The sequence below is a fragment of the Silene latifolia genome, chromosome 11 (genome assembly GCF_048544455.1).
Source record: "Silene latifolia isolate original U9 population chromosome 11, ASM4854445v1, whole genome shotgun sequence".
Classification (NCBI taxonomy): Eukaryota; Viridiplantae; Streptophyta; class Magnoliopsida; order Caryophyllales; family Caryophyllaceae; genus Silene; species Silene latifolia.
Window position 1 is genome coordinate 191,631,039 of NC_133536.1, and position 12,610 is coordinate 191,643,648.

At 40.2% G+C, this 12,610-nt stretch overlaps 1 non-coding gene across 1 annotated transcript; it reads left to right on the top strand.

Moving 5' to 3' along the window:
- Positions 1-11,093: 11,093 nt before the first annotated feature.
- Positions 11,094-11,200, top strand: LOC141616484 (small nucleolar RNA R71). The gene has a single exon (XR_012530831.1). It is a non-coding gene; the product is annotated as a small nucleolar RNA R71 (small nucleolar RNA).
- Positions 11,201-12,610: the final 1,410 nt, after the last annotated feature.

Here is a 12,610-nt window from a genome sequence, read left to right on the forward strand (position 1 = left end):
AAATCCACCCTAAAACTTTATACGACCATCTCATATCCCCCTAAAAGAAACATGGTTATGTCCCCGTAACCACACATACCTGATCAAAAAGAGACGGATACCGCTCCCTCATAGCCTATTCCGTCTCCCAAGTAGCCTCCTCAACCTCATGGTTAGACCATAGAACCTTAAGCAACATTGTTTCCCCATTCCTAGTTTTCCGAACCTTGCGATCCAGAATCTGTTTTGGCACCACAAGATAAGACAATGACTCATCCAACTCAATGTTCTCCACCTCTAACATATGTGAAGGATCGCTCACATACTTCCCTAATTGAGATACATGAAATACATTATACACTCTATCCAAAGCTGCTGACAACGCTAACTGGTAAGCAATCTCACCCACGCGATCAAAAATCTCATATGGTCCGATAAACTTCTGGCTCAGCTTCCCTTTCTTACCAAACCTCATGACCCCACTCATAGAAGACACTTTTAAAAGAACCTTCTCCCCAACCTGAAACTCTATGTCACGATGGTGTAAGTCCGCATATCCTAGGCCGCTTTCATCTTTTGCCTCATCAGCTTAACCTGTTCTATCATCTCATGTACCATCTCTTGTCCTAAAACCACGACCTCAGGTCTATCATCCCAGCAAATCGGACTCCTACACCGCCTCCCATACAAAGCCTCGAACAGTGCCATTCTAATACTCGTGTGGTAGCTGTTGTTATAAGAAAACTCAATCAGATCCAACCTATCCTTCCAGCTACAACCAAACTCCATCACACAAGCCCTCAACATATACTCCAAAGTCTTGATAGTTCTCTCTGTCTGCCCATCTGTCGCAGGATGAAAAGCTGTACTCATCTTCAAATTAGTTCCCATCAACTTCTGCAACTCTCTCCAAAACCGTGATATGAACCTCGCATCCCTATCTGACACTATATCCTTAGGCACCCCATGCAAACGAACCACTTGCTTCCTATAAGCCAATGCTAATTGTATCTTGGTCCAAGTATCTTTCATCGGAACAAAGTGAGATGACTCAGTCAAACGGTCCATATCACCCATGTCATGTTGCTACCCTGTTGACTCCTCGGCAAACCCACTATAAAATACATAGAGATAGACTCCCATTTACACTCAGGTACCTCAAGAGACTGAATCTTACCTTATGGTCATCGTTGCTCTCCCTTAACCCTATGACATGTCAAACATCGAGCCACAAACTCAGTTGTTTCCTTCTTCATCCCAAGTCACCAGAAAGTCTTTTTCAAATCTTTATACAACTTGTCACCACCTGATGTACTGAATACAGTGTGCAATGAGCCTCTGTCATGATCACCTTTTTCAATTCCCCATCATTAGGAACACACCACCCGCCATCAAATCTCACACTGCCTTTTGTATGAATAGAGAATCGAGACACTGTCCTTTTCTCTACTCTAGGTCTCCACTCCTCATTCTTAGGATCCAAAAACCTGTTTCCTGCGAATATCGTCATAAAGATCTGGCTCCACTGTCAAGTCCCCTCTAGCATCCCCTTTCTGTATCATATATATCCCCATGTTCCCCACCTCATCTTTCAATCTCATCAAAAATATAGTCGTGCATAGAGAATGCACACTTTTCCCGCTCAGCGCGTCAGCAACCACATTTGCCTTCCCTTCATGGTATATAATATCCGTGTCATAATTCCCAATCAGCTCCATCCACATCCTCTGTCTCATGTTCAACTCCTTTTGAGTAAAGATGTACTTGAGACTCTTGTGATCTGAAAACACCTTAAAGGTTGCTCCATAAAGATAGTGCCTCCAAATCTTGAGAGCAAACACAACTGCACCCAACTCCAGATCATGTGTCGGATAGTTCTTCTCATGAGGCTTCAATTGCCTAGAAGCATAGGCAATTACTTTCCCGTTCTGCACCAACACACATATCAAACCATTATTTATTTGAAGCATCTATATATACCTCAAAGTTCTCACACCCTTCAGGTAATGCTAAGACAGGATCTGTGGTCAAACGCTCCTTTAATATTTGGAACGTCGTCTCACAACTTTCATCTAACGAAACCTTTTCTCTTTCCTCATCAACGTTGTCATAGGTCTGGCTATCTTAGAAAAGTCTTTCAGAAACCGACGTTAGTACCCTGCCAAACCCAAGAAACTCCTTATCTCTTCCACATTCTTCGGTGCTTCCCACCGACTTACTGCCTCAATCTTTGCCGAATCCACATCTACACCCTTCTTTGAAATCACATGCCCCAAAAAGGCAACCTCCTCGAGCCAAAACTCACACTTAGACAACTTTGCATATAGCTGATTGTCACGCAAAGTTTGCAAGAATAACCCCAAGTGCTCCTCATACTCCTTCTTAGTCTTATAATAGACTAAGATATAATCGATGAAAATCACCACAAACTGATCTAAAAACTAATTGAAGACCCGGTTCATCAAATTCATAAACACTGCAGGTGCATTAGATAACCCAAACAGCATCACAACATACTCATAGTGACTATACCTCGATGTAAAAGCTGTCTTTGGTATGTCCTCCTCCCGAATCTTCACCTGATAGTAACCCGACCTCAAATAAATCTTAGAAAAGACCGCTGCCCCGTTAACTGATCAAACAAATCATCTATCATTGGCAAAGGATACTTATTGATCGAAGCCATTTGGTGTTCACAATTAAGTATATGTGGTCGTTGGTCAATGGTCGATACAAAACACAATTTATACTTCACAAACAACTCTAAAATTAGTAAAGAGGTAAGTAAAGGTCGGATCCCAAGGGACGGGTATTGAAATGAGAATTCTATTGTAACTAGTAGTGTCTAGGGGTGTCACAAATTGGGTTGATGTAGAAGGTTACTAAACTAAAATAACAATGAAAATAAACTAGCAAGATGAATAAAATAAGGGGTGTAAACAATTGATTAAAGGCACTAGGGTGTCATGGGTTCATAGGGGAATCATGGGATATGATCATACAAACATGTTCTCAAATTATAAGCAAGCAATTATTGTTGTGATGGATTGAGTTGGGTTATATCTTACAATCCTAGGAAAGTTTGGGTCCCGGAGCCGAATCGATTAGATTGTACAACACCTACAAGTCGACTTAATCTTTCCTACTCAACACATGCATGGTCTAACAAGACTCGAGTTGGGTTATGTCTTACAAGTCTCATTGAAAAGATAGGAGATGATAGTAAATGCAAGGATTCATAGGCTTAGCATTTCATCAAATATAACATGTGCATGTATTAAGATCAAAACAAGCAAGCAAATAGATTATGAAAGCATATTGATTTAAGCATGAATCATCCCCATGATGGTTTCCCCTAATCACCCATTAAACCCTAGCTAAGAGACTACTCACTCATTATCATGTTGATCATGCTAGCAAGGTTGTCAATCATACCAACAATATGAAACATGATGAATAAATGAAAGTAATTAGCAATAATTAAAAAGGGATTAAGAGATTATACCTACTAATGATTCCAAAATAATAATGCAAAGAATAATAGAAGAACTTGATGATTGATGGAAGGTTGTCAATCTCCCAATAAACCCAATAATCTTCTAATTACCCAAAATAAAGGAAGAACAAGAGAGAGATTGAAGAACTAAAACTTGGATTAAAACTCGATTAATACTTGATTACAATATTGAAGAGAGATTTGATTGATATTAACTACTCTAAATATTGATAAGAAGAACATGCTCCTCTAATTAGCCTAATGGGGTATTTATAGTGAAAATTAGGGAGGATGCATTAGGGTTAACTAAGGACTAAACTAGTAATTACACTTTTTAAGTTGAGCAAGGAGGACCCGGTATTTTCTGAGAGAAGGGCTTCTCTTTTCGTAGCTTGAAGAATGAAATCCGTGCTGTACTGAAATCCGTGCGGATTAGGGTCGGGACGGCCGGATTTGGGCTGTGCAATCCGAGCGGATTCAGGAGAGGGACGCTCGGATTGTGCTGGGGGAATCCGAGAGGATTCCAAGGAGGGACGCTCGGATTGTTGAGGCTGGACGGACGGATTGTCTGCAATCCGTTCGGATTGTTGGTCAGCTTCAATTCTTCTTCTTTTCTTCCCTTTTCTTCGTAAATTCCTTGGGTATTTCCTTGGGGACGCAAGGATCCTTTCTCAACATTGTTCTTCTACTATAATATGTACAAAGGCCTTCTAGTCTTGTCTCTTCTTGATGCTTGGTCATTGAATACAATCAATTTAGCCTCGTTTTGCCATGAAAATGCAAGATTCTTACTCCTTTCCTACCAAGGGATCAAAATCTCAAAGAATATGCAAAACAAAGAACTAAAGATAAGAAATGACCCAAATAGGCACTAAAAAGCATGGAAACAATGGTAATTCGGGGGCTAAATATGCGCCAATTATGGTCACATCAAATATCCCCAAACCGAACCTTTGCTCGTCCCGAGTAAAGAGGTGACAAAGACTAGGACCAAAACTAACCTATCCTAATAATAATAGCCGATATGAGACAATTAGCGGGTCTCACTCCGCCCCTTCAACTCACAACAAGACAACCATGAGGTAGGATGCCTTCTTGCAAGGCAAGGTGGGTCTTGCCAAAATGGCGATACATCCAATCATTAAAGCACATAAAATCACATAATGGATGCATCTACAAAAAGAATAGCCACTTTCCTCATCTAAGTGGCGGAAATTATCTACAAGGGAAGCAATTCAAGGGTACACAATCCTTCATAGATGCAATTTGTTCAAACTACTAAGCCTAGAAGGATACCAATAAATCACCTCCAAAGTGTGTCAAGCTAGGGTACCTTTGTCCTCAATCGTTAAATGCTTTCGTCATGAATAGACTCCCTATGGTGTTAGGAACACTGGAGGATCGCGGAATTCCCCCTCTTGCCTAGACAAGAAGAAGGGTCGTCCCCTCTCTACCATGCACAAAAATGGATATGATGGATAAAGGGATCGATAGATATTTGAGTTTCATTTTGGGAGTTTGCTTTCATTGTTGTTTTTCCCCCCAATTTCATGTGGCATTTGACATTTGAGAACACTTTCTTTTGCCATTTCTTTTTGATTTTTGGCATTTCAATACTTGACAACTTTTTGTATTTCTTTTTGAACATTTTCAAAGTCACCCCAATTAGTAACGAGGGTGCCTTGTATTTGAAGTTTAGGAGTCTATTTTTGCTCCTCTTTTCTTTTGATGCATTTTTGCAAACTTTCTTTCACTTTTCATTTCATTGAACTCAAATTTTTGAACAATTTCTTTTTGTGCCCATTCCCTTTGATGACAAAAATATGGTAGAACATGGATGAATGATGGAAGTATGCATGGTTTCAAGGGTCACCTTGGAATAAACGGTAGCCAAGGAGTTATCACACCACAAGGTACTCTTGACTCGGCCTTAAACCATGGGTCAAAGGATACTAGCATGACACATCCTAGGGTGTTTTACAAGCATTCTAACAAGCAAAGTCTTAAGAATAAAAAGCATCTACTAAGGCCTATATACACTTGTCAAGCTTCCCAAGTAGACGGTTTCGCAAAATTTTTCTAACATGCAAACTACATGCCATGATGCAACTAACATATAAACATCCTAATGCAAATGATTCTACCAACTAATATGCCATATAAACTAAATGCAAGTCCTAAGTACACATTGTTGTACCGCATCAATCAAAATAAAGCCACATAGTCATTAACATAAAGAGGAAAAAGGAGATTGGAAAGATCATACCATGCGGTCTTCAATATCCTCATGTCTCGGATGTGGCGTAGTCAATCAAAGTGAACAAGGATAAACAAACATAATATATACAAGACAATATATACAAAGGAAATGAACTTGTTTTTGGATTTTTCAATTTTTCAAATTTTTATGGTTTTTTGAATAAAAGTTAAGTGTTAGAATTCCCATCCCCACACTAATATGGGCATTGTCCTCAATGGCCAAAATGATGGAAATTATGCAAAGATAATGCATGATTTCTATACTAAATGCAATTCTACACTAAGCTATACTACATGATACATGGTTTTTGTTATGACTGAGAGGATAATTTAGATTACCTCCCGTTGTGTATGCATTAACTTCCCCAAACCAAATAAGACACTATTGCTAATGTCAAAGGATTGGGGTAGTTCATGCACACACTATGCTATGCATGAAACTAGATTGTCATTTTGGATTTTACAAATGGGAACAATAAAGAACACCTCAATGGAACCGAGGTGTGAGTCCTTTGATGTTGCTAGGACTAAACCAACAATGATCAAAATGAAATAAAATACAAAGAGATATAGACAAACCATGGGAGTGTAGGAGTCTCCAAGGCTAGTCTTCCATCATGCTATCATCATCATCACTTCCCTCATGAGAAGTGGTCACATTGCCACTTTCCTTGGCACTTTCTTCTTCATCTTGTTCATCATCATCTTCACCATCTCTTTCTCCATCTCCACTTGCTTCTTCCTCAATATTATCATCAAATTCTTCACCATTTCCAACAACCTCATTGTCTTCTACCACGTCCCTAGATGCACCCGGAAACAAGGCTTCTTTATCCGCCCAACTAGGCAAAGGACAAGATGGATCAAGGAGTCCTTGCCTAGCTAAATGTAAGAGGGGAGGATATTGAGCCAAATAAGCATTCTTTCGATCTTCATAAGCTTGCTTGTGCATGGCTTGCATAAGAAGAGTGACATAGTCTTTCCCAATTTCAACTCCTTCCGGTTTGAACTCTTCATACACAAAGGGGTAAGGCGGTATAACAATGGAAGAGGAGGGGTTTCATGATCACCCTTTTGTTGTTGAATGATGTACTCGGCTTCTTCGGATAGGGGAAGTAGATAGTTGGTCCGGTGGACACTTAGGCGACAAATCTTCGCGGGTAAAGTGAATGATCGAGCCTCACTAGTTAGCCATCCACACTTGGTGTCAAGAGGGTTTTGAGCAACCCACTTGAACTTGTTAATCATGATAGGCATATCAATAAGATGGCCACCTTCCTTTGCCTTGTACTTGCTATCCTTATTGAAATTAGGATCAAAGTGCTTGGCTAGGACCGTGACTAGGCCGCCATTAACAATAACGGTTGTACCCTTCTTCCCACTATCAACATGGAGCCATCTATCAACCAATAGCCTCAAAGAATTGAAAGGCTTGGTATGGATTCTTCCGATATTCAAAGCCGATTCAAGGAGAATAAAATCAAGTCTTGTGAAATGATTGGTGTCTTTCCTAGCAATTATGGTATTTCCCACAACTTTGTGCCATACTCTTATGCCCGGATGATGGACCAAAAGAGCACGACAAGCATGAAAATCATCAAATTTCTTCCCGGAGATTGTCTCCCAAAGAGGCTCGGGGTCATACTTTCCATAATGCTTAAGATATCTTGATTCATCGCTAAGACCCAAAATTTCACCTAATTCCTCAAAGGTAATGCGTCTACTAATGTTAGCTAGACGAAACTCAAGATTTTCCTTATTCTCAACTTTGGTAACTTTTAAAGAACTTAAGAATTCCAAGACAAGGGAAGGGTATGTCAATTCCTTTGTTTCAAACAATTTCTTCAAACCCATGGCATTGAAAAAGGCTTTTGTTTGTTCAAGAACATCCAATTTCTCCAAAGCATCTTTACATATGAATTTGGTGGATTGAATTGATTTCATAGCAAACTTGGCAAATGTATTTCTATGGGTATCGGAAATAAAAGTTACCTCCGGATAATGCAAGAGTTGATCGATTACCGGAGTAGAAGGTGATGCTCCCGTAGAAATTTGTTGTTGTTGTGGTTGTACTTCCAAGTTTGGTGTTGCTACCACCATTGCCAAAGCTTTCTTTGTTTGGAGAGCTTTTTGCCTTTGAGAGAGAGCCTTTGCCTTTGGTGCCTTTGTTGCACCCTTTGTCCTTGCCATTTGATGAACTAACCAAGAAAAGAATCAAAAATCTTCAATTTGTAGAATGCCCAAATCGATTTGAAGGTGAAAGGCTTTGCCTTTATGAAATCAAAAATCGACTCAAAGGTTGAAGATTTTGTTCTTGGTTTTGATTGTTATTGAAGATGGAGTGATTGATTTGTTGTTTGAAGGATGGTTTGATTTGATTTTGGTGGATTTTGTTGAGGGTTTTTGTTTTTGTGATGGAGAGGATGAGGGTTTTGATGTTGTGGGTAGTGTTTATGAATGAATGAATGAAGGAATGAAGGTGGGAGGGTATTTAAAAAAAAAGTCGGAATTTTCGAAAACGCAGGGGCAATCCGTGCGGATTAGGCCCAATCCGTGCGGATTCTGCAGCTTCAAAATTTTCAGAAGCTCGCCTAAAGACGGGCGGATCCTGGGGAATCTGCTCGGATTCTTCTGTGTTGGGACGGGCGGATTTGCTGCACGACGGACGGATTTCCGTCCAGAGAAATTTCTTTGTTTTCTTCAGCTGCAAAGACGGGCGTCTTCTTCACAAGACGGACGGATTCTATGAGACGGGCGTCTTTCCAGAAATCCGCTCGGATTCTTTAACAGTCAAGAATTCTCAATTTTCTTTCGGCTCGGGACGGGCGTCTTCTCGGCAGGGGCGCTCGGATTGTTGAAGACGGGCGGATTTTGTACAATCCGCTCGGATTCTGGTCCTTTGTACCCGGATTCACTTCATTCGTGCACAATGCATTTCCCTTTACCATTCTTCCATTCTTCTTCATTTCTTGTGTTCTTCATTGTGGGGGCACTACTAAGGCATGAATAGCCTAGGCAATTGCCATCCCCACACTAAGGTAAGGCACTACACATCAATTGAAGTCATTAGTCCCTCCCTCACTTCTCTCTTACATGATAATTATTTTGATCAAAGTAGATAAAAATCCAAAAATGACAAAAAATGCAATACAAGAATTGAAATGTAAGTTAGGGAGTTAGAAATATTTACAAGTGGTGGTTTAGGGAGGACTCCACCAAACTCTCGTTCTTGATGAGATGTCAAGGGGGCATGTTCAAGGTGTTGTTGATGTTGCTCAACACCTTGAAGAAGTAATCAAAAGCTTGTTGATTGTTATGGTAGAGGTCCTCAATAGACCGTGGTCCTTGTTGTTGATCATGATCGATGGCATGCCCAATGTAGGGATTAAAAATCCCTTCAAACTCGTCGTCCCAAAGACCACAAACTTCATTGAGTTGATCATTGAAAATCTCTTGCTTAGATGGAGACAACTCTCCCAATTTCTTCTCTTGGCCAATGAGGCCATCCTCTTCTTCCTTGGTTGATTTTGATGAGCCTTGCAAGCTCTCCTTGTCACAATTCACTTGCTCTTTGAATGGAGCATCTTCATCTTTCTTCCTCCATTGGAGTTCCGATTTCTTCCTTTCATCTTTCCTAATATAATGATCAATCATGAAACATGGCTCATGTAAACGAGGAGCTCTCATGGTCTTGTCAAGATTAAAAGTTATGCTTTCATCTCCCACTTCTAGAGTGAGCTCTCCATGTTTCACATCAATCACCGCACCCGCAGTGTGTAGGAAAGGTCTTCCTAAGATGATAGGAATGTTGGAATCTTCCTCCATATCAACAATGACAAAGTCCACCGGGATGAAAAACTTCCCAATTCGCACGGGGACATCTTCCCATATCCCTAATGGTGTCTTCGTCGATCTATCGGCCATTTGGAGTGTGATATTGGTGCATTTAAGCTCTCCCATTCCCAACCTTTTACTTACCGAGTACGGCATGACACTCACACTAGCCCCTAGATCACATAAGGCTTTGTTGATCGTTGTGTCGCCAATGGTACACGGTATTGAGAACCTTCCCGGATCCTTTAACTTTGGAGGTGAACTCCCTTGAAGTATTGCACTACTCACCTTAGTGAAGGCGATAGTCTCAAGTTTCCGGATCGACTTCTTCTTTGTGAGGATATCTTTCATATACTTTGCATAGGCCGGAACGTGATTGATTAATTCCGTGAAAGGAATTGAGACTTCTAAATTCTTCACAATCTCCATAAACTTTCCAAGTTGATCATCAAATTTGGGCTTGGCTTGACGACTTGGAAAAGGAACTCTAATCACAATGGGCTCCTTCTCTTTGGCCTTGTCTTCATTTTTCTTTGAACTTTCTTCTTTTGATGATTCCCCTTCTTTGGGGCTTTGCACAATTTCTTCCTTTTCACTAGCTTTCATAACTTCATCCTCAACTTGCTTCTTCGGTGCTTCATATCTTGTACCACTTCTCAAGTGAATGGCACTAACCGTTTCATGTCTAGGGGGATTACTTTGAGGTGGTAATTGCCCCTTTTGTCTTTGTGAGCTTGAAGATGCTAGTTGAGTCAATTGTGTTTCCAACATCTTGGTGTGAGCTAGAATGTTGTTAATGGTGGTGTCCTTTGCTTGGCTATCTTTTTGCATTTGAGTGAAAAATTCTTGTTGATTCTTTTGCATTTGGAGGACCGCTTTTTGGACATCAAAACCTTGGTCATTTTGGTGATTGTATGGATTTTGATTTTGGTAACCTTGGTTTTGATTGTAAAAGGGTCTTTGATTTTGGTTTCTCATGGGTGGTGGAGTGTATGTTGTTTGAGGGTTTTGAACATTTTGGCTTTTGTATGAGAGATTTGGATGGAACTTGGTGTTTTCATTGTAAAAATTTGAATAAGGGGTACCACTTTTGTAAGCTTGGAAAGCATTGACTTGTTCGGTTGTTCCCCTACACTCACTTGGGTCATGACCCAAAGTTCCACAATTCTCACATATCCCACTTGGGATTGATGAGGATGCCGTCATGGCATTGACATGATGCTTTGATGATTTTGAGTTTTCCTCAAGTCTAGCCATAGCTTGTTCAAACTTCAAGTAGATTGTGTCAATGTGAGCACTAAGTTGAGCACCTAATTGAGTAACGGAGTCCACTTCATACTTTCCTCCTCTAGTAGCCTTGCGAGGTCTACTATATTGTGAATTATGGACCGCCATTTCCTCAATCTTGTTCCATGTTTGATTGTCATCAACTTCGGTGAACATTCCATTTGATCCCATATTGAGAATGTTTCTTGAATCTTCATATAAACCATTACAAAATTGTTGCACTAAAAACCATTCGCTAAGTCCATGGTGAGGACATGAGCGACAAACACCTTTGAACCGCTCCCAAGCTTCATACAAAGATTCTTCATCCCTTTGCTTAAAACCCGTAATTTGAGCTCTTAGCATGTTAGTCTTTTCCGGTGGGTAGAATTTTTTGTAGAAAGCTAGAGCTAACTTCTTCCAAGAATCTATTCCAAGGGTGGCCTTATCAAGGCCCTTCAACCATTGTTTTGCGGTGCCGATTAACGAAAAAGGAAATAAGACCCATCTTATTTGGTCTTGAGTCACGCCCGTTTGAGAGATAGCATCACAATAATCGCAAAAGGTTTCCATATGAGAATGAGGGTCCTCACTAGGCATTCCCCCGAATTGGCTCCTCTCAACTAGTTGGATGAAGGCGGACTTGGCAATAAAATTACCGGTGAGATGTTGCGGTGTAGGAGTACCATTTGGTAGATTCTCCTCGGTGGATATAGAGTGTGACGAGAATTTAGGCATTGTAGGTGGATTTTGTGGGATATTGTGTAATGGGTTCTCTTCTCCTTCTATTGCGAAAGGATTGACAAACTCACTAGTGGGTTGAACAACTTCACCAACACCTCTCAAATTCCTCCTAACAAGTCTCCTATTATTCGTCAAGGTTCTTTCGATTTCACGGTCAAAAGGTAACAAATCACCTTGTAACCTTCTAGACATGCAAACAACTCAAAAACAATTAGAACAATCCTTGAGGAGTTTTACTTCCCCAAGGTGAAAAAGACACAACTAATAACAATAAAAGAAATCTTAAATCAATTAAACACCGTCCCACAAGAACGCGCGCCATTTTTGGTCGAAGCCATTTGGTGTTCACAATTAAGTATATGTGGTCGTTGGTCAATGGTCGATACAAAACACAATTTATACTTCACAAACAACTCTACAATTAGTAAAGAGGTAAGTAAAGGTCGGATCCCAAGGGACGGGTATTGAAATGAGAATTCTATTGTAACTAGTAGTGTCTAGGGGTGTCACAAATTGGGTTGATGTAGAAGGTTACTAAACTAAAATAACAATGAAAATAAACTAGCAAGATGAATAAAATAAGGGGTGTAAACAATTGATTAAAGGCACTAGGGTGTCATGGGTTCATAGGGGAATCATGGGATATGATCATACAAACATGTTCTCAAATTATAAGCAAGCAATTATTGTTGTGATGGATTGAGTTGGGTTATATCTTACAATCCTAGGAAAGTTTGGGTCCCGGAGCCGAATCGATTAGATTGTACAACACCTACAAGTCGACTTAATCTTTCCTACTCAACACATGCATGGTCTAACAAGACTCGAGTTGGGTTATGTCTTACAAGTCTCATTGAAAAGATAGGAGATGATAGTAAATGCAAGGATTCATAGGCTTAGCATTTCATCAAATATAACATGTGCATGTATTAAGATCAAAACAAGCAAGCAAATAGATTATGAAAGCATATTGATTTAAGCATGAATCATCCCCATGATGGTTTCCCCTAATCACCCATTAAACCCTAGCTA